General features: G+C 46.8%; 1 long non-coding RNA gene across 1 annotated transcript; it reads left to right on the top strand.

The window, feature by feature from the left end:
* The first annotated feature begins 512 nt into the window (after positions 1–512).
* LOC147121870 (uncharacterized) lies at positions 513–18,985 on the top strand. Its single transcript, XR_015077643.1, has 3 exons — positions 513–724; positions 17,681–17,786; positions 18,819–18,985. It is a non-coding gene; the product is annotated as an uncharacterized LOC147121870 (long non-coding RNA).
* The last annotated feature ends 3,524 nt before the right edge of the window (positions 18,986–22,509 follow it).

Genomic DNA, 22,509 nt, shown 5'->3' with positions numbered 1-22,509 from the left:
TTATTCTTTTTCCTTTGTCTTTTTTTTCTCTCTGTCTTAATACAATCTTTCTTTCTCTTTCTTTCTGTACCTGATTGACATTGAATTCACCCACTTTAATTTACACTTTCTTCTCAGTCCTTCCTCTGTTTATTCCTCAGTCTTTTAATCTCATTGGTTAAGGAGATACACACTTTGTCCCATTATTGACCAAGATCCCAGATGCCCTGTTGCCCTCGCTGCGCCGTTATCATCTCGCACTTCCAGCATCTTTGTGGGCAAAAATGTTTAAAACTGAAACATGCAAATGTAAGTCTAACTATCGGGGCATGTCGCGTGATGCCCCGTTCCAGCAAAATCTGGCCCAGTATCATTAGTGTGTTACTTAGCAACTCTGACAGGATTGCCATATTATGATAATGCAGTTTTAAGGCCATTATAAAGTCAACATTTGTACACTATACAAAAGCATTAATGACCAGTATTCATTTATTTGCCAGTTGTTTTAATATTATTCATTACTTTTAGGCACAGTAGCCATAGACCTCCAAGATACAAGGTGTAGACCTCCAACTGGTCCTACCTTGACCCTTCCTTCAAATGAAGGTAAAGAAAGTAGGAGGTCCAGTATTGCTCCTGTTTTAGAAGTAGCGGATGTTTCATCTATTCAAGCCTGTGACCTTCTAAGTGACCAGTCGGAGGATGAAGCAAATCATTCCGATGAGGAAGCATCATCAGCACCTGAGTAAGGTTCTACTTCTGAAATGTGTGAGAAAGGTTGTACTAATTTTATTTGAGAATTTTAGAATTAAAGTTATTTAATCGAAGGCTAAAGATGTATTTAGAGGAAATGGAGATCTGCATACATGAAAATTTGTCTTTATAGCACATTGAATTGGGTAACCGGAACTAATATCTGACAATAATTTATAAGTTCCTTTGTACATACTGCTGGTTAAAAAAAAATATCCAAAAGGTTCTGTCACTAATTCCTCTTCTGTTATTCATAAGTAGCCAGTCCACTGCCTGAGCATATTCAGTTCTTCCATACTTTTTGAACCTACGTAGGAGGTGGTCTAGGATATGGAAGTACTGAATACTCTGGTGCATCATCTGCTTACAAATATCAAATGCACTTCAAATAATCGGTGCCCATACAAATATATATATACATATTCAAGTAGAACTGGGCATACTATTCTGCATGCTGCCATTTGTAGAGATTAGAGTGTAATGATTAACAAATACATCCATAATTCATTAGTGATGATAGTACAGGTATAGCATTGCTCTTAATTAGTCATGTGCCCAGTTTTAGGACACTAAGTTTGGCAAGCTTACCACTGGATTATTTTAAATACAAGCTCGAACCTTGTTTAGAGTCAAAACTTGTTTCCCAATTTCAAAATGTAGCTTCTTGTGCTCGTGATCTCACTCAGAAGGATTGAGCTGTTCAAGCCTTTCAACATTACCCAATATCAAAGCTATTACAGTCATTAGCTAAATTGTCAGGCATGCTGAGGTGCTCTGGTAAGGAACTCTTTTCCTCTCAGGGAGTCTTGTTTCACTCCCAACCAGTGACATGACTGTGTCTTCGGCATCCTGATGAGCCATTTACCCCTTTGATGCAGAAGCGAAGGCAACAACAGTACTGTATATACATTTAAGACAACAGGGCAAATTGGTGTTACTTGTGAGCAACAGGGTGATTAGCAATTTATTGTGTAGAGTATACTGAACACCTGGCTCATGTTCTTATTGGGAGCCATTTTTTCCTGTTTCATTTTTCAATTTATGTCTGCCCCTCCTTTTAACTCACTTTAAACCCTCACCTGGCCAATATTAATAATAGCCCAGATTATGCTGCCAAAATAATGGTGAGTTTAATGCGCACCCCTTTATTAATGTGTAAATCGTCCAGCAACTTGTGGGGAGGAAGAGGTACTTTGTGAATTGCGAAACTCCACAAATTTCTGCATTTTTGCTCATTAATTGCCAATTAAACTTGCTGCAGCAAGTTAGGGCTGGAACTCAACTGTGCAAGTACCTTTTTAATGATAGGTATATGTTCCTGCAATACTGCTCAACCTCTCCGGCAGAGACTTTTAAAATATTAAATTTTAATTTTTTTTCTTACTTTTCCTTTCTGTCAATCTTTTCCTCTCTCTCTTAATCCAATCTTTTTCTTTTATTTTACTTTCTGTACCTGATTTGATTCTAATTCACCCTCCTTCTCCATCATTCCTCTTTCTTTCTCAATCCTTAAATCTCATTGGTTAAGGAGATAGGGGGAAAAATTCAGTTGGTTGCGCCTCCCGTTAGCGCCTTAAGAGGGCGCTAATGTAGCGCCAAGAAACTAGTGCCCGGGCGCAGCGATTTTTGCACCGCTCGCGAAATTAAGCAGACATTTTGCAGCGGTGCTAAACAATACCAACCAATCTCCTGCACACGCAGATCTTGGCGTCATTCGAGAGTGCAACGCTCTTGTGACGCCCTGGAATGGAAATTGAGTGGCGCCCCCCTCCTTTCCGCCTGGCGCACCCAAGGACAGGTAGACTGGAACGCTTCCCAGTCGCTGTGGGGCTGGGGGGGGAGGCGCTCTTTAAAGGGGGCCTCTTTCTGGCTTTTGTGTGGTAGCCATTTTTGGACCACTCGTTCTGAGAGAGAGAGAGAGATTTTGAGAGAGACAAAGAGAGAAAGAGAGACTTCTGCATTGAGTCAACGCTGTCTGAGGTAGTTTTGGCTTCTGACCATAACTTTGCAGGTACTTTGGTTTTTGACCTTCATAACTTTGATTGCCTAGATACTATGGGGGCTGCAATGGATGGGGACGTCGGCCTTCTCCATCACATTCGGAGGGCATGGGACGCAGAGAGAGTGGCAATCATGGCCAGATGCAGGAGGACCAACGGGCCTCTGTACAGGAGACCTTACCCTCCCAGGGTATTTCGCCAACAGTTCTCCAACATAAATATGTCTGAGGAGCAGTGTTTGCGAAGGCTGCACTTCAGCAAGGAGGTGGTCACTGAGCTCTGCCACCTGCTTCAGACAAATCTGCAGCCTCAACTGAGGAGCAGGATGTCTCTGTTGGTGGCAATGAAGATAACAGTGGCTCTCAACTTTTATGCCACCGGCTCATTTCAATCAGCTACTGGGGACATCGCCAATATCTCCCAGTTCACGGTGCATTGCTGCATCCGTCAGGTCACAAATGCCCTCTTTAAAAGGAGACGAGAGTACATCTCTTTCCCCATGACCCCGGACAAGCAGCAAGAACGCGCAATGGGCTTTGCGATGATAACGGGCTTCCCCATGGTGCAGGGCGCCATTGACTGCACGCATGTGGTTTTGCGTGCGCCGCATGAGAATGCCGAGGATTTCCGCAACCGAAAGGGCTTCCATTCCTTAAACGTTCAGTTGGTCTGTGACCACAGACAGCTGATACTCGCTGTCAATGCCCACATCCCTGGCAGCAGCCACGATGCCTTCATCCTGCGCCAGGCTTCTGTGGCAGACCTTTCCCAGGTGGTTGGCTTCTCGGGGACAAGGGATATCCTCTGTGCACCTGGCTGATGACACCGCTCCGTACGCCCAACACCCCTGCTGAGCTGCGATACAACGAGAGCCATCAAGCTACCAGGAACATCGTTGAGCACACAATCAGCGTGCTCAAGCAACGGTTCCGCTGTCTGGACCATTCTGCAGTACTCGCCTGAGCGAGTCTCATACATCATTGTTGTGTGTTGCATGCTGCATAACCTTGCAATCCTCAGGACCCAGCCAATGCCACCAGGCATTGGAGTACCACCAGAGGAGAAGGAGGAAGAGGAGGAGGAAGATGAGGAGGATGATCATCAGCAGCACCAAGGCGGGAGGGAGGCACACAATGTACAAAGTGGAAGGGCCGTCCGTCAAAGGCTCATAGCAAATCGCTTCTAGGCCCCTTCTGAGGAAATAACATGTACATTTTGAATACAGAAACTTATTTATTTTACAAACTCTGTATCATTGCCACATGACAAACTAATAGAAAGAAACACCAAACAAAGCAGTCATTAACATAACTGGCTCTCACAACCTGGAGACAGTGTCCAAAACAGTTTAAAAAATTTGACCACGAACCTCGGCCTTTAATAAAACAATGAACAACATTTTGTCACACCTCCTACTTTTTGCCCTTCGAGGGTGATCTGCTTCCCTTGCGAAATTCCCCCCTTCCCACCCTGCAGCTCCTCCGTAATGGGACCCCAGTGGCTGGAGCAAGGCTGGTGGAAGGCTGCTGATTGTCACAACCTGAGACTGCAGATGCCCTTGAAGGACGGCCTCGACCAGCTCTGGGCCTGGAGGGCCCGGCTGCAGACTGCACCAACTCTGCATGGGCGGCAGCAGTCTGTCCTACAGGCGGTGGCAAGTGCAGTGGAGAAGTGACAGTGGTGGCAGCAGGAATGCTGTCATCTTGAGAGAGGACAGCAACTCCCTGCTCGACCGACACACTGGCACTCCCACGGGGCAGCACTTCAGCATCCGGAGCAATCTGCTGGAGCACAGATTGCTGGCCTGCTGTGGCGCAGTGAGAGCCCCGGGGAAATGTGTCTGAACCAGTGAGGATGGCAGCAGTCAGTGCTCGCGTGGCCTCAATCTGAGTCTGCGTGAGAGCAGCCAGTGACTGCATTGCAGCACTAAGCATTTGCATGGCATCCACCTGTGCTACAACGAAGTGCTCCACACTCCTTGCGAGTGATTCAATGGATTCAGGCACCCTTGCCACTGCAGCCATGAGCTCAGTGTGCCTGTGCTCCGCCTGGGCGCTCATTTCAGCGAGGACCCGCTCCTCCTCTGCGTCCAGTGCAGTAGGACTCGATGGCATACTCTCCCTGTGGGGAGAAGGCCCCCGAGCTTCCCTACCCCCATCGCGTTTCTGCAGCCCGCTGGGTCCTGGAGCTTCACCCTCATCAGACGATTCCCCCCTGCTCCCCTCCAGGGAAGGCGTGTTCCCAGTGTGGGCATGGGCTTCCTCGGGAGAGGGTGGCACTGATGCTCCGGCTTCCTCTTCCTCCTCGCCTTCAGCTTCACTCCCACTGGCAGCTTGAGGGCCCGTCTCTTCACCTGGTGAATCACCATCTGAAAGCAGGGGGGTACAAGAGTGGCTTTAGCATGAGGACAGGGTGGCAGCAAGGGAGGAATGAGTGCAGCGACTTAGTACTTTGGATTGAAAGAGTCAAAGGCTGGTGTTGTGAGGAACAAGTGGAAGGAGAGAGGACAAAAAGGTGATGACCTTACCATTGCTGCCCAGAACAGGGTCGGTGTCTCCAGTGGCGACGGGACCAATCACCCGGCTTGCCACAATCCTCTGGACGTGCACCTCAAGATCGCTGAGGGGTTGCAGCTGAGGCCGCCCTCCACCCGTCCATTGCTGCTGTCTCCTATTATGAGATAGCTTGGCCTGCAAGAAAAAGGACGGCGTCTGAGTAAATATACAGCCATGGTCTTGCCTGAAATGCCTCCCATAGTTGACTAGCCCTTACGGTATGCAGCCATGGTCTTGCCTGAAATGCCTCCCATAGTTGAATAGCCCATACTGAATGCAAAGTGTGGAATGTGCGTGAGTGTTTGATGAAAGGGCCATAGGTGTTGGATGAGTGTTGGGCATTGGGGCTTTTAAGACCCTCTAGCCATAAAGTGAGGTTGAGATGGAGGGATGGAGAGGTTTTGAAAAAAGGCACTCACCCTGACGACCCGAGTGAGGTCGTTGAACTTTTTTCTACATTGGATATGGGTCCTAGGCATCATGCTGCTTGAGGAGACTCTCTGAGCCACCTCCCTCCACACTCTTCTGTACTCGCATGACAAAGGCTTCCTGCCACTCTCTGGGTACAGTATAGATCTTCTGCGCCCCACCGGGCCAACCAGAGCCTCCAAGGCCCGCTCGCTGAAATGCTGTGCTCGCTCCCTGGCCCTCTCCATAGTCCTTGGCTGTAAGATTTAGCCACAGGTCTGCCCAGGCCGAGATTCAAGGCTCCAATGAGCAGGGTGTGACTGCAGAGCAAGGTCGACCCTCCCCTTTAAGAACTGACCGATGCCAGTGTGTCTGTCTTCAATCGCTAACTGACAGCACCTGCGCTGCGCCCGTCCTCTGAGGTAGCGCCTCACTCCTCGGCCTTAGCGCCTTAAGAGAGGTGTGTAGCGCCTGATTTAGCGCTCCAATCACCTCCAGGGGCGATAAAAGCCAAGTTTGCTGTCAGAGGCGATAATTAGCGCCAGGCGCTAAATTTTGCACACGGCCGATAGCGGCGCCCCAAACAGGGCTATACCTAATTTTTCCCCCATAGATTGTTCACAAAGGTCCCAGATGCCCCGTTGCCCTCACTGCGCTGTTAACAGTACGCACTTCCAGGGCAAATTTTTTGAGCTGAAGGGTGAGAGAAATCGTCTATCTTAACAGGGCACTTTGAGATGTTTCTATGTAATAAAGAGATTTATAGCACTATTATTACTATAATAAAGAGGGCAAACAAACTGTTCACAGACCTACATCAATGCCTCTCCATAACTTGCTTCAAGTGGTAAGAAAGTAAGAGAGAAATTGCATTTATATAGCACCTTTCATGACCGCAGGTCACCCCAAAGCACTTTACAGCTATTGAAGTACTTTTTGAAGTATAGTCACTATTGTAATGTATGGGTTGACTTTTCTAATGTTGTTTCCCTTGTGGTGACAAAATACCTAGCCTGCATTCAGCACACTAGAATCATAGGCCTAGAAATTCAGTGGCCTGCGCCACCAGTTTGCACCCAAAGAGGGCACTCAGTGGCTTGTGCGCCACTGGCCACACCTACCGCGATATTTAGTGGGGCGCTAATAGCGGCGTTAGCCTGTAGCGCTGCGCCGCCACCGATGACGTCATCGGTGTGCGCAGCGCCCCGCTATCGCCCCGATGGCCATATTTGGTCGTGCCCGCCTCCTCAGCGCCGGCCGCAAATAGCGACCGGTACACAGGGGCCTACCTGTGGCGGTAGTGGCGCTAGTTAAGGTGGAGGTGCGGCCGGACGCTTTTTCGGCGCCCGCCTGCCCGCACCTCCGTCCCCGGCCTCCTACACCCCCCCCCCCCCCCGCGGCATTGCCGGCTGTTTCCCGAGAGCCCGGCACTTCTCCTTGGTGCCGGGCTCATTTGCCGGCACTCGCGAGCGGGGATCGCGCTGTTGCAGGCACCTCCCCCTTAACAGTGGGAGGAAGGCCTGCAGTACCGCAGCGTGCCGTGCCGCAGCGTGTGGCGCTGCGGCCCTTAGCGCGCCGATATTCAGTTTCAGCGCCCCAAGCGGGGCGCGGGAAGCCTCGTTTAGCGGCCTGCTTCCATTTGGGACGCAGAAACTGAATATCCGGATGGCGCAAGTGGCTCCGCACGCAGCGGTAATTCCGGCGCCCAGGCGAGCTTGGCGCCCCAAACTGAATTTTTAGCCCATAGAACCTTACAGCACAGAAGGAGGCCTTTCGGCCAGTCGTGCCTGATCCGGCCCTGTGCCGGCCCTTTGCAAGAGCTGTCCAGTTTAGTCCCACACTCCACCTTTTTCCTCATAGCCCTGCAAATGAGTCCTCTTCAAGTACATGTCCAATTGCCTTTTAAAAGTTACCGTGGAATCTGATTCCACCATCCTTTCAGGGAGTGCATTCAAGATCTTAACAACCCTCTGTGTGAAGAAATTTCTCCTCATTTCCCTTCTAGTTCTTTTGCCAATTATTTTAAATCTATGACCTCTGGTTACTGCACCACTTGCCAGAGGAAATAGTTTCTCCCTACTTGCGCTATCAAAACCCTTCATAATTTTGAATGCCTCTATTAAGTCTCCGCTTAATCTTCTCTGCTCTAAGGAGAACAATCCCAGCTTCTCTAATCTCTCCACATAACTGAACTCCCTCATCCCTGGTATCATCCTGTTAAACCTCCCCTGTACCCTCTCCTTGACATCCTTCCTAAAGTGTGGTGCCCAGAATTTTACGCAATACTTCAGCTGAGGCCTAATCAGAGATTTGTATAGGTTTAGTATGACTGCCTTGTTTTTGTATTCAGTGCCCCTATTTAAAAAGCCAAGTATCCCACACGCTTTAATAACCGCCTTCTCAACTTGTCCTGCCACCTTGAAAGATTGGTGAATATGCACCCCAGGTCCCTCTGTTCTTGCACTCCCCACAAAATAGTACCATTTAGATAATACTGCCTTTCCATGTTGCTTCTCCCAAAGTGCATCACTTCATAATTATCCGCATTAAATTGCATCTGCCCATTTCTCCAGTCTTGTCTACATCCTCCTGAAGTCTGCTACTATCATACTCACTATTTACTACATGCCAAGTTTTGTATCATCTGCAAACTTTGAAATTGTACTCTCTATACCCAAGTCCAGGTCATTTATATATAACAAGAAAATAAATGGTCCTAAGACCCCTGGGAAACCCCACTGCATACTTATCTCCAGTCAGAAAAAACATCCGTTCACCACTACTCTGTGCCTCCTATTCCTTAGCCAATTATGTACCCAAAATACCATAGTCCCTTTAATACCATGTGCTTCTATTTTTTGAATAAGTCTGTTATGTGGTACTTTCTCAAATGCCTTTTCAAAGTCTGTATATACAACAACCTACTGCACTACCTTAAATCAACCCTATGTTACTTCATCAAAGAACTCAATCAGGTTAGTCAGACACTATGGGCTGGATTTTGTGAATGGCGACGAGTTGGAGGCAGGACTGCTGCTTGTCGTGTCAATGTCCTGCCTCCATCCTCATCTGACTAACCAGAGGGATTTTCCCCTGATTGACCTTGTTAAGCCCACCCTGCGGGCTCAGCAGGCCAATTAGGGAGGAAGTCACTGACAGAGCATGTCAATGTCAGACGTGCTATCTGTCAAGACTTCTTGAAAGAAGAAATGTCAGCGTTTGACAGCTCTGTGAAGCTGTCAAGCACTGACATTCTCTTTAGTTTGATGAGACCTTGTGTTCAGGACTCATCAAACCTTTCTACTTTGTAAATTTCACATGGCTGTTGGTTCAGAAGTTCCAACAGCCAGTCTGTGAAATTGACGAGGAGGATGTCGGCTCTCCCGATCCACCGCGGCTGAAGGCTGTAGGAAGAAAACAAGGTAAGTGAACACTTTTAAAAACTTATCACTCACCTTGCATACTTACCACTCCACACTTGCACCCATCACTCACCTCTACATCTTACTTCCGGGTGCCTCCGACCGCCGGAGACCTCCTTCACGTCTCCTCCAACCCGGCAGGGTTCTCCGAGGTCGGGAAGCCTTCACCTGTGAAGGTAAAATGGCACTAATCCTTTTTTCTGCCTATTAACTACCTGTTAACAGGCAGTTAAAATGATTAAATGCCTTTCCTGCCTCCAGAAGACGGGACCCAAAGCTGCACATCTTCCCACCTCCTGGCAAAAGGGCACGATGGGGGCCCCCACTTTCTCCGAATTTACCAGCTGTCCCGCCTCCATGCCTGCCTCCTTGGGGCTTGGAAAATCCAGCCCTATTTGTCTTTAACAAATCCGTGCTTGCTGTCCCTTATTAACCCATGCTTCTACAAGCAAGAATTAATTTTGTCCTTGACAATGGTCTCTAGTAGTTTTCCCACCGTTGACATTAGACTGATTGGCCTGTAGTTACCAGGTTTATCCCTCCTTTTTTGAACAGGGATGTAACATTTGCAATCCTCCAGTCCTCTGGGACCTCTCCAATATCCAAGGAGGATTGAAAGCTGTGGTCAGAGCTTCTGCTATCTCCATCCTAGCTTCCCTCAGCAACCTAGGATGCATCCCATCTGGACCGGGTGATAGGTTAACTTTGAGTGATGCCAACCTATTTATTCCTTTCTATCTGTTTTTATCCTATCCAATATCTCTGCTCCTCCCTCCTGTACTCCGACATCAACTTCATCCTCTTCTTTAGTGAAGACAGATGCAAAGTACTCATTCGGTACCTCATCTGTGCCCTCTGCTTCCACAAGAAGATTGCCTTTTTTGTTCCTAATAGGCACCACCATTCCTTTAACTATCCTTTTACTTTTTATGTTTATAAAGATTTTTGGGTTCCCTTTCATTTTACCTGCTAATCTTTTCTCATACTCTCACTTCTTGTATGCTTTTTCAATTTCCCCCTGTACTCTCTGTATTCTGTCTGGTTTTCGATTGTATTCTGTACCTGACATTAGTCATAATCCTCCTTTTTTCTGTTTTATTTTAACCTCTATTTCCTTTGTCATCCAGGGAGCTCTAGCTTTGGATGCCACATCTTTTCTCCTTATGGGAATATGCTTGGTTTGTACCCGAACTATCTCCACCTTGAAGGCCTGCCATTGCTCATTTACTGTTTTCCTGGCCAACCTTGTTTCCAGTCCACCTGTGCTAGATCCCGTCTCAATTCACTGAAATTGGCTCTCTTCCAGTTGGGTATTTTCAGCTTTGATTTTTCTTTGTCCCTTTCCATAACTACTTCCATAACTAATTATATTATGATCAATGTTACCTAGATGTTGTCCCACTGAAACACTCTCCAATTTCCCTATTTCATTCCCCAGAATTAGATCCAGCACGGCTCCAATCCTTGTTGGACTGGAAACATATTGATTAAGAAAGTTCTCCTGTACACATATTTTAGGAATTCTTAACACTCCTTACCCTTTACTCTGTTTTACCCCCAGTCTATATTAGGGTAATTGAAGTCCCCTACTATTATTGCTCTATTATTTTTACATTTCTGTGATATTAGCCAATAGATTTGCTCCTCAATCTCCTTCTCACTATCTGGGGGTCTATAGTAAACACCCAGCAATGTAACAGCTCATTTACTGTTCCTTAACTCTTAGCAAATAGTTTAAGGGTTAGAAATTTGGTACCTTAGTGCCTCCTATTAGTGCCTGGGCGGGGTGCTAACGGGACGCTAAGGGCTTACAGACCTGGCGCGGCGATTCCAACGCCGTCCGCGCATTTCAGTCGACATTTAGCGCCGGCGCTAACACTCAGCGCCTGGCCCTCTAGCGCCTCTCAGACCCTGACATCAATGAGTGTGCAATGCCCCGTTAGCACCTTAGATGCGAAATTCAGTCACTTCCCCTGACTTACCGCCTGGCGCTGAGAACAACATAAATAGTAGGTGTTGATACCTGGGATTGCCACTCCCGGGGCGCTATTTAAAGGGATCACTTACCGGTTCATTGGGAGGTCAGATTCATTGCTGGCTTGACATGTAGCATTTTGGCTGCATTCACATTTTCTCCATTTTTGTTTTGTTGCTGCTCTAACAGCTTCTTCACTTGTAGTGCTCTGAGCATGTCTACGTCCACTTTTCTCTCATTTATGGTGGCTGTACTGGCACTCCACCTTGCCCTCCGGCAACTACGTCAGAGGCAGCGGATGCAGAGACAGAGATTGCCAAATGTGGCCAGAGGTAGGAGGAGGGCCGACAGACCTCACAACAGGAGGCCTTACCCTCCCAGGGTTTTCCAGGAGCACTTCTCCTACATTCATCTCTGAGGAACAGCAGTGCCTTAGAAGGCTCCGCATCAGCAAGGAGGTAGTCACAGAGCTTTGCCACCTCCTGCAGCCAAACCTCCAGCCTCAACTCAGGACCAGGCCGTCTCTCTCAGTGGCAGTGAAGGTCACAGTCGCTCTCAATTTCTGCACAAGCGACTCCTTCCAGGCTTAAACAGGGGATATTGCAAACATTTCGCAATTCGCCGTCCATTGCTGCATCCAGGAGGTAACAGACACTCTCTACAGAAGGAGATGGGAATACATCTCAGTCCCCATCACCAGAGAGAAGCAGGATGAATGCTCATGTGGCTTTGCAAGGATAGCGGGCTTCCCCATGGTTCAGGATGTCATTGACTGCACCCACATGGTATTGCGGGCACCTCATCACAATGCAGAGGTGTTCCATAACCGCAAAGGCTACCACTCTCTGAACGTTCAGTTGGTGTGCGACCACAGATAGCTGATCCTCGCCGTCAATGCTCGCTATCCTGACAGCAGCCACGATGCATTCATCCTGCGACAGACTGCTGTCCCAGCACTGTTGCACCCACCACATGAAGCTCGCGGCTGGCTGCTCAGAGACAAGGGTTATTCACTCACCACCTGGCTGATGACACCCCTCCGCAACCCCAACCCTCCTGCTCAGCACGCATACAATGACAGCCATAGCGCCACCAGGAACCTGATCGAACAGACTATCAGGGTGTAAAGCAATGGTTCCCCTACCTTGACCACTCTGGAGGAGCCCTGCAGTACACCGCTGATTGAGTCTCACTTTTCATCATTGTGTGCTGCATGCTGCACAACCTGGCCGTTCTGAGGGCCCAGCAATTGCCACCAGGGATTGGAGGTCCACCTCAGGAGGAGGAAGAGGGAGAGCAGGAGCAGGAGGCAGAGGAGGTGGATGAAGAGGAGGAGGAACAGCAGCAACGGAGGAGGGAGGCACTCCATCTTGCTTCTGCAAGGGCTGTTCATGAGCGCCTCATTACACAGCGCTTCCAATAAATGATATAGCACATGGCATTTGTGCAGCACAAACACATCATTACATCCAGCTCGCAATCCCTATCACTGGGCAAAAGTCAAATGAGAAACATCACAAAATATGCAATGTCAAATTAACAATTTATTATCGAACACAACTTTCTTATGAAACACAACTATTCATAAACAAACACAACCATTTATCAACAAACACAACTCTTTCTTATCAAACTGAACTATTTGTTACCAAACACAAATATTTATTTACAAGCATAACTATTTGTTCACAAACACATCAATTTATTAACACACACACTACCCCCATTTGCTACTAAAGTATTCTTTACTCCCCCTTCTTCAATGATTTCCCTTTTAAGTTCCCCCCACCCGCCCCCCCCCAACCCTATTGCTCCTCCGTAATGTGACCCCAGTGACTGCAGCAAGGCTGGTGGAAGGCTGCTGAGTCTGGGAGCCAGAGACTGCAGATGGTTTTGCAGGACGCCCTCGACCAGCTCTGGGCCTGGAAGGCCCGGCTGCAGACTGCACCACCTCAGCATGGGCAGCAGCAGTCTGGGCGACAAGTGCAATGGTGGAGTGGCAGTGGTGGGAGCAGGAGTGCAGTCATCCTGAGAGAGGACAACACCTTCCTGCTCAACTGACACACTGCCACTCCCCCGTGGCAGAAACTCAGCATCCGGAGCAATCTGCTTGAGCACAGATTGCTGGCATGCTGCAGCACTGTGAGATCCCCGGTGGATTTTGCAAACTGCCAAGGATGGGCTTGATGGTATGAGCAGAGCTGAGTGCAATGTTGGAGGTGGACTCCTCCACGCTCCTTGCCAGTGCATCCATGGTCTCGGGCACCCTTGCCATTGCACTCATGAGCTCGGTGTGCATGGTCATCGCCGGTCTGATCAACACCGCCACATCGACGTCCTCATCTGAATCCTGTGCAGCAGAACTCACGTGTGAACTCACCGTCTGGGAAGATGGCCCCCGAGTTTCTCTTTCCCCATGGCGTTGCTGCTGCCCGCTGAGTCCCAGAGCTGCACCCACGTCAGACCTATCTACTAGGCTCTCCTCCAGCAACCACGTCGCCCCGTTAACAGACCTAGCATCTTCGGGAGACACAGGCAGTGAGGCTCTGGCTTCTTCCTCCTCCTCTCCCGCATCGCTGCCCCTGGGAGGCTGAGGGGAGGGACAGGCTGGCCAGCTGGTGGCTGATTATCTGAAGGCATAAAGGCACAAGAATGGGGTTAAGGTCAGGGGAGGGGGCCAGGAAGGGAGCAAGGAATGAAGACAGTATACTTAGATGGAAAGTGGGGAAAGGCTTGTGGTGTGAGGGTTAAAGTGGTATGAGAGAGGGAGTGGTGATGAACATACCGTTGTTGTCCCAAAGGGGGTTGATGGCTCCAACGGCCACAGCGCCCACGACCTGGGCCCCAATGATGCGGCCCACTCGCTCCTCCAGGTCTGTAACGGGGTGCAGGTCCGCCTCACCTCCTCCCATTTGTAGCCACTCCCTCCTGTTGTGAGCGAGCTTGGCCTGCAAGAAAAAGGAAAGTGTGTGAGTGAGTGTGCAGCTGTGTGTTTGGCAGATGTGCCTACCATAGTTGAATAGCTGTTAATGTATGCAAGGTGTGAGATGTGGATGTGACTTTTAGTAGGTGGGCATAGTTGGTGGGTGAGTGTTGGGGATGTGACGGTTTATATAGTGCGTGCACAAAGTGAGGTTGAGATGGTGGCATGTAGAGGTTTTTGAAGCATGTACTCACCCTGACCACCCGAGTGAGGTCACTGAATTTCTTCCAGCACTGGGAGAGGCTTCTGTGGACCACACTTCTGGCCGACACCTTCTGGGCGATCTCCCTCCACATCCTCCTAAAGGCCTGTGGTAATGGTCTCCTGCCAGTGTCTGGGAAGAGCACTGCCCATCAGCCGCGACCAGAGCCTCCAAAGCGTGATCGCTGAACCAGCAAGCGAGCTCTCTGAGGCCTCTGAGCAGCCATGACTTTTTGGAGTGAAGACTTGCAGCTCCTTGCAGGCCCAGTTCACAAGCAGCAATGATCAGAGTAAGGCTGTGCAGCATGATTGAACCTCCCCTTTAAGAACTGAAAGGCGCCAGTCTGTCTGAGGACTCTCTAATTGACAGATCCGGAACTTGATTAGTGCTCTGAAGGTAACGCCCCGCTCTCCGACGTTAGCACCCTAAGAGAAGTGTGTAGCACTTGACTTAGTGCTCCACCTCCCTCTTGACTTAGTGCTCCACCTCCCTCTTGATTTAGCGCTCCACCTCCCTCTTGATTTAGCACTCCACCTCCCTCTTGACATAGTGCTCCACCTCCCTCTTGACTTAGCCCTCCACCTCCCTCTTGATTTAGCGCTCCACCTCCCTCTTGACTTAGCGCTCCACCTCCCTCTTGATTTAGCATTCCACCTCCCTCTTGATTTAACGCTCCACCTCCCTCTTAACTTAGCGCTCCACCTCCCTCTTGATTTAGTGCTCCACCTCCCTCTTGACTTAGTGCTCCACCTCCCTCTTGACTTAGTGCTCCACCTCCCTCTTGACTTAGTGCTCCACCTCCCTCTTGACTTAGTGCTCCACCTCCCTCTTGATTTAGCGCTCTACCTCCCTCTTGATTTAGCGCTCCACCTCCCTCTTGATTTAGCGCTCTACCTCCCTCTTGATTTAGCGCTCCACCTCCCTCTTGATTTAGCGCTCCACCTCCCTCTTGACTTAGCGCTCCACCTCCCTCTTGACTTAGCGCTCCACCTCCCTCTTGATTTAGTGCTCCACCTCCCTCTTGATTTAGCGCTCCACCTCCCTCTTGACTTAGCGCTCCGCCTCCCTCTTGACTTAGCGCTCCACCTCCCTCTTGACTTAGCGCTCCACCTCCCTCTTGATTTAGTGCTCCACCTCCCTCTTGATTTAGCACTCCACCTCCCTCTTGACTTAGCACTCCACCTCCCTCTTGACTTAGTGCTCCACCTCCCTCTTGATTTAGCACTCCACCTCCCTCTTGGGGTGCTAAAACTCAATTTCGCGGTCGCCGGCGCTTAGCACCCCAAAATAGTCGATACCGAAATTTTCCCCCTAAGTCTTTGAACCCTCTGTAGAACGGTAATATTATCCTTAATCAATACTGCCACCGCACCCTCCCTTTTTCCCTTCCTTATCCCTCCTAAATACATTGTAGCCAGGAATGTTTAGTTCCCATTCCTGCCCATGTTTAAGCCAGGTCTCCGTTATAGTTAATGTATCATTACCTCATGTGGCAACTTGTACCTGCATCTCCTCAGCTTTATTTGTAACACTCCCCACATTAACACACATGCACTCCAACGCCATGCTAGTCAGCTTTGCTTTTTTTCTCCATTTACTTCCTGCTCTAAGTACAGTATTCGTCTGTTGCTGTTTGTCTGTCCTAGTTTTCTGTGCACCTTGTGTCTCCTCTCGGCTGCCGTGTCCTGGTACTCCTCCCCCTGCTAAATTAGTTTAAACCCTCCCCCACAGTACTAGTTAGACTCCCCACGCGGACATGGGTCCCAGCCCTGTTCAGGTGCAAACCATCCAGCTTTTACAGGTCCCTCCTGCCCCAGACTGATCCCAATGTCCCAGGAATCTGAAGCCCTCCCTCCTGCTCCACTTCTCCAGACACACATTCACCTGCACTATTTTTCTGTTTCTGTACTCACTAGTACGTGGCACTGGGAGTAATCCAGAGGTTACTACCTTTTGAGGTTCTGTTCTTTAATCTTTTTCCTAACTCCTGAAACTCTGCCTGTAGGACCTCAACCCTTTTCCTACCTATGTCATTGGTTCCAATATAGACCACGACTTCTGGCTGTTCCCCTTCTCCTCACAGAATGTCCTGCACGTGTTCAGTGATATCCATTACCCTGGCACCAGGGAGGCAACACGCCATTCAAGACTCGCGTCTACGGTTGCAGAAACGCCCGTCTATTCCCCTGACTATCGAAATCCCTATAACAACTGCAGTGGTACACTTTCATGTGCGCCCCCCCCCCACCGTGCAGCCTGAATCCCCTTGGTGTCATGGACTTGCTTCTGACTGCATTCCCCCCGAGGTGTCATCACCCTCACTGATATTCAACTGGATAATCCTTCACAATAATATATCTGATTATTTTAAAAAAGAAAACTAAATTTAATGTTTACTAATTGACTTTAGTAACTGCTCTAAAACCATTCCTTGTGCATTTATTGTAAGTATATTACTTGCAATATGTATTTTAAGTATCAGTAATATGCTGCACATACAAAATGGTTTTATTTACTTACATAAGAATATAAGACATAGGAGCAGGAGTGGGCCACTTGGCCCATCGAGCCTGCTCCGCCATTCAATGGGATCATGGCTGATCTGGTCCTGGCCTCAACTCCACTTTCCTGCCTGTTCCCCATAACCCTTGACTCCCTTATCGTTCAAATATCTGTCTATCTCCATCTTAAATATATTCAATGACCCAGCCTCCATAGCTCTCATGACCCTCTGAGAGAAGAAATTCCTCCTCATCTCCGTTTGAAATGGGAGACCCCTTATTCTCAAACTATGTCCCCGAGTTCTAGATTCTCCCACAAGGGGAAACATCCTCTCTGCATCTACTCTGTCAAGCCCCCTCAGAATCTTATATGTTTCAATAAGATCACCTCTCATTCTTCTACAACAAGTATAGGCCCAACCTGCTCAACCTTTCTTCATAAGACAACCCCTTCATCTCTGGAATGAACCCCGTGAACCTTCTCTGAACTGCCTCCAATGCAAGTATATCCTTCCTTAAATAAGGAGACCAAAACTGTACACAGTACTCCAGGTGTGGTCTTACCAACAACCTGTACCGTTGTAGCAAGATTTCCCTACTTTTATCCTTATAATAAAGGCCAACATTCCATTTGCCTTCCTAATTACTTGCTGTACATACATGCTAACTTTTTGTGTTTCATGTACAAGGACCCGTAGATCCCTCTGTACCGCAGCATTCCGTAGTCCCCCTCCATTTAAATAACACTTGATACAGCAGTGCTTGAAGACGTGGGGGGAGTACCACTTGTTTATTCATTTACATTCTGCACATTAGCACGTAAAACATACTTCTAGAAAAAATGATGAGCTTAGAAATGTTTTCGTTTTCCAATTTAAAATGATTGATTTTATTTCTTTTAGGCATGTTAAAGGATATCCTCCAAACTCGCCTTACATTGGAAGTTCTCCAACCTTGTGCCACCTACTGCAGGAGAAAGTCCCATTCTGCTGCCTTAGATTAGATAAGGTATGAATTCAGGCACTGCTTTTCTACAGCCATTGTGGAACACATTTATTCCACAAATAGGGCATCAGGCATGTTTTTTCTTAAGAAATATTTTCAACACTGGCATTTGCAAAGCCATAGGGACCTGCCAGTTTGAAATAGTTGTAAAAGCAAAGTTTTTTTTGTAATCTCACCATTTATCCACCTTTGTTAACAATTCAGCAGCAAGTGGAAATAATATTTTATTACTTACCCCTTCAGACCCTTTGAAACCTTTGAACTTTATTAAATTCCTGTATTAGAACCTTATCTGCTCTGGTGAATGGAATCTTAGGTTTTTTTGGTCTCATCGTAACTATATCCTCTTATCTGGTTTTATCTTATTTCATCTGCATTTCCACGTGGAGTGATGGGAAATTCATCTCCCTCATATACCTTCTAGAAGCCATCTCAAGAGCAACATTGGAACTCAGCAAAAATCATGGCGATGCTCTGACACAAATTAACTAATTTTAAAACAATCTCTTCCACACTTGTGACCAAATATGCAAACTGTCTTAAGAATTTGTGAACTATAGGTTTCTTAATGTGTGAGTAGCAAGACTCAGATTTTAAAAAGCCAATTACATCCCGACAGACGCTAAATGCAGACCACTCATGGGTTCTTGTCAAAGTGCAGAATATACCCCAGCAATATTTTTTTTGCACCCTCCAATGATCCAGTTTCATAATCCTGATCTATTGTTAGTTCCCTGGATACTATGTTATCTCAATGGCTCGGATTTATGCATAGTTTATCTAGTACACACACCCTGGTCGGAAATTATCAGTTCCTACAAGCATGCAATACATGTAGGCATTTTTTATTTTTCTCTCTTCTACCTGTATTATTTTTATGATTTAAATAGAGGAACTCCAGCAAATTATATTTTTTAAAGAAAGAATAAAGTGGTCACCAGTGGTGACAGACTAAATTCATTTCACGTTAGGGATATTCAAGTATGTTCTTGTTTAAAGATATAAATAATTGAATTTCAACTTTTTTCCCTCCAGGGGTGCCAACATAATTACTATGAAGATGCAAAAGCATACGGTTTCAGGAACAAACTCATCATTGTTTCTGCAGAAACTGCTGGAAATGGATTGTACAACTTTATTGTTCCTCTTAGAGCTTACTACAGACCAAAGAAAGAGTTAAATCCCATAGTACTACTTCTGGATAATCCGTAAGTTCTTATGCTTACTTTCTCACTGTTTAATGGCTTGCCGAAATTAAGTAGTTTCAAACTCAAACAGAATAATCACCTTTACTTTCATCATGCCAAACTGGTTTCTTCAAGTATCAGTAACATTTAATGGACTTGCAAATGTCGTGTAAAGAAATATGACTTGCACATATTACCATGCAACATCATTACATATGTCATCAAATTTTAAGGTAACAAAGGAAGATTTGTTGTGACAACAACAACTTGCATTTATATCACGCCTTTAACGTAGTAAAATGTCCCAAGATGCTTCACAGGAGTGTTATCAAACAAAATTTGACACCGAGCCACACAAGGAGATATTAGGACAGATGAGAGGTAGATTTTAAGGAGTGTCTTAAAGGAGGAGAGAGAGGTAGAAAGGTGGAGAGGCTTAGGGAGGGAATTCCAGAGCCTCGGCAGCTGAAGGCATGGCTGCCAGTGGTGGAGTGATTAAAATCAGGGATGCGCAAGAGGCCAGAATTGGAGGACCGCAGAGATCTCGGAGGGTCGTACAGCTGGAGGAGGTTACAGAGGTAGGGAGGGGCGAGGCCATGGGGGGATTTGAAAACAAGGATGAGAATTTTAAAATTGAGCCATTGCCGGACCGGGAGACAATGTAGGTCAGTGAGCTCAGGGGTGATGGGTGAATGGGACTTGGTGCGAGTTCGGATACGGGCAGCAGAGTTTTGGATGAGCTCAAGTTTATGGAGGGTGGAAGATGGGAGGCCGGACAGAAGGGCATTGGAATAGTCAAGTCTAGAGGTAACAAAGGAATGGATGAGGGTTTCAGCAGCAGAGAGTAAAACTGTTCAATCATTTATGTGAGCTTAAATGTTGCTTAGGTTTTGTTTTGTGTAAGGTGCAACTTGTAAATATCTGCTCTAGTTGGTGACAGCTTGCTTATTCAATTTTGTACTTGCTGAAAACGGTTAACCGAGTAACCATTTCAAGACTGAGACGTACTTTTAGAGTCTGAGGAATAAAATCACTATTTATATATTATGTTATTGTTGTACAAATATGCTACATAAGAACATTATGTGCATTATGAAAACTAAGTGCAGTGCCCAGGGGTTATAGGCCCCATTTTACCTCCCGCCCACCACCTGACGGCAAATTTAGAAGCCCAGGCCTTATTTGCAATTCACTGATCAGCTATGGGCACCAAATGAGCTCTCTGTTGTTCTGGGAGGGCAGGAAATTGTCTGGCTGCCGTACTGAACTGGCCGACAGTCAGAAGCTTGGGTTGGGGGTGGGGGGGCGGGGAAATGGTGGGATTCGGATTTTTGTGAGCCCTGGAGGGGCATCCCTGCTCCTTTTGGCCCCACCAAAAAATATATTTCTTGGGCTGTTTTGTGAGTGGCCTCCAGCAGTCCCATTTGTACCTCAAAATTGCAATCGAGGTCCTATGTACGTTATAGGACCCCAATTTAATGAGGTTTGCACCCAATTCAGGCGGGGGCCTGGGCCGCCCTCAGAAAGGTCCTGGGGATCATGGCAACAGGTGTGATCAGAGCAGGACCGGGGCGGTAAGCGCAGCACTCCGATTTTAGAGCTGCTACCGTCCCGTTCCCACCCCAAATTAAGATCGGCCCTTGTGTCTCTGTTTGCAAGAAGAGGAAACAGTTAATGTAACTGATGCAGATGCATCGATCTTGTGTGCTTTCCCACTTACTGTTTTTATATAAAAACAACTTGCAGTTAGAGTGATGTAATTTGGTACATCTGTTCTGACAGATAAACAATGTTGAATAAGTCACAATTTACACAATTAACTTTTTTAAACCAAAGTAAATGTTTAAGCAAAGTACACGTATTGAAATTCCTATTGATGCTGACAACCAAGCTTTTATACATCCAATTGTGATACAGGTTAATTTTTTGATTTTGAATAAAGTTAAGTTTGTCTTTGACATAACAATGGAAATGATATTCAGTGAGGGTTACAGCTTTATACTTATTCAGGAAAGGAATCATTGTGCAGTTTTCCTTCCTACCCCTTTCTCAGGCCAGCCCATATTATGTACCATTCCCAATCCAAGAGAGCATGTAGGTAACCTTGGATACCAATGTCTTCTGCAACTGGTTGTTGGAAGGTGCAAGAAAGGGTCCATCTTCGAATTTTCTTTTCTTCTTGGCGGGGAAACACCAGTGTCTTGTGGGACAGTGTGGTTGAGGCAAATAATGCAGAGTGAGGGATTATGGTTTCAAACCTGTCTCCTATCTTTTCTGTAATGGACTGCGTTGGAGTACGAAAGCCCTGCGACACCATATACAGTCCCCACCCCTTATACCACCCACGCTTTTGGTAGGCAACTGTCTATTCATGGCAATTTCCAGTAACCATTTTCCAGCACCAAAGAAGTCAATTATAAAGGCGTCACTTACAACGAATCAAGTGCGCTGGCCAGTTTGGGCAATTCAATAAGCTTTTTGCGCCTCGTTAAAGTGTGATGACCTTAATTATCAAATCCTCTCTAATTACCGTTTTAAAATCTCTGCTGATTTCAGGCAAATTGAAGTGTCTATTAAATGCCTTTCTGCTTGTACCGCTAACTATTCACCTGGTATGTAGGAGCTGAGCGCCTCAGTTCTGCCATGCAGTCAGATATTGCCATTGTTTGTGTTGGGAGCGTGGTGAAATAATGGCTGAGTGATGGGACTACATGCATTTACTTATTGTAGTGGCTCAAGTTTTATTGTCCTGACTCCCCTTTTTAGGATGTTGATGACTCTTATAGGAACAAGTTGGAGCTGGAAAATTGTGCTATTGATGCAATTTTGGGCCAGGCACTAGAGCGCTACTGACACTGTCTTTATTCTGTACTTCTCAGTTTTACCATCCACCACTTATAGCGGGCAAATCGTCTCAACACCAATGCAGCCGCTTTCAGCGGTGGGAACTGTACTTACCTTATAATTCTGATTATCTACCCAGATCAAACAGCTTTTCCTCACACCATACACTTCTCCAATTGACAGCTGTTCCTTTTTCTCATGGCAGATATCTGTTGCAAATCAGCGCATAACCAACACCGTTATTAAGGACAATTTAAATATCATGAACCTCAACTGTTGTTTACAAATTTTGAACATTTTATGGTTCCATTCATTTCCTCCTTGTTGGGAAAAAAATCTAGACAGTATTTTTAAATCAACAGGTCATGTTGTTGGAAGAAGTTTCATTAGAGCTGAATGAAAACAACATGAACCATTGCAAGATCAGACTGTCTTGCCTTCTTAAACTATTCTGCGTAACTCTTTCTGACTTATCCTCTCTATCAAAGCAGAACATTTTATAAAACCATTGCAAAATTTGTTAGTAGTTATTTAAATCTGTTGATGGATCCTATAAGCCACGATGGAATGATTTCTGAACAAAATATGCAGTTGTAGGAACGGAGGTTCCTAACGAAAAGACTGAGTTCGACTCGGGCAATCAAAATAACGAACTTTAATGGAACAAAACAGGTTTTAACTGGAAACTGCTGGAA

The sequence above is a fragment of the Somniosus microcephalus genome, chromosome 3 (assembly GCF_052327205.1).
Source record: "Somniosus microcephalus isolate GS21.2 chromosome 3, FLI_Smic_1.0, whole genome shotgun sequence".
NCBI classification, from domain to species: Eukaryota; Metazoa; Chordata; class Chondrichthyes; order Squaliformes; family Somniosidae; genus Somniosus; species Somniosus microcephalus.
Note: the sequence above shows the minus strand (reverse complement) of the source record. Positions and strands in the feature narration are given on the sequence as shown.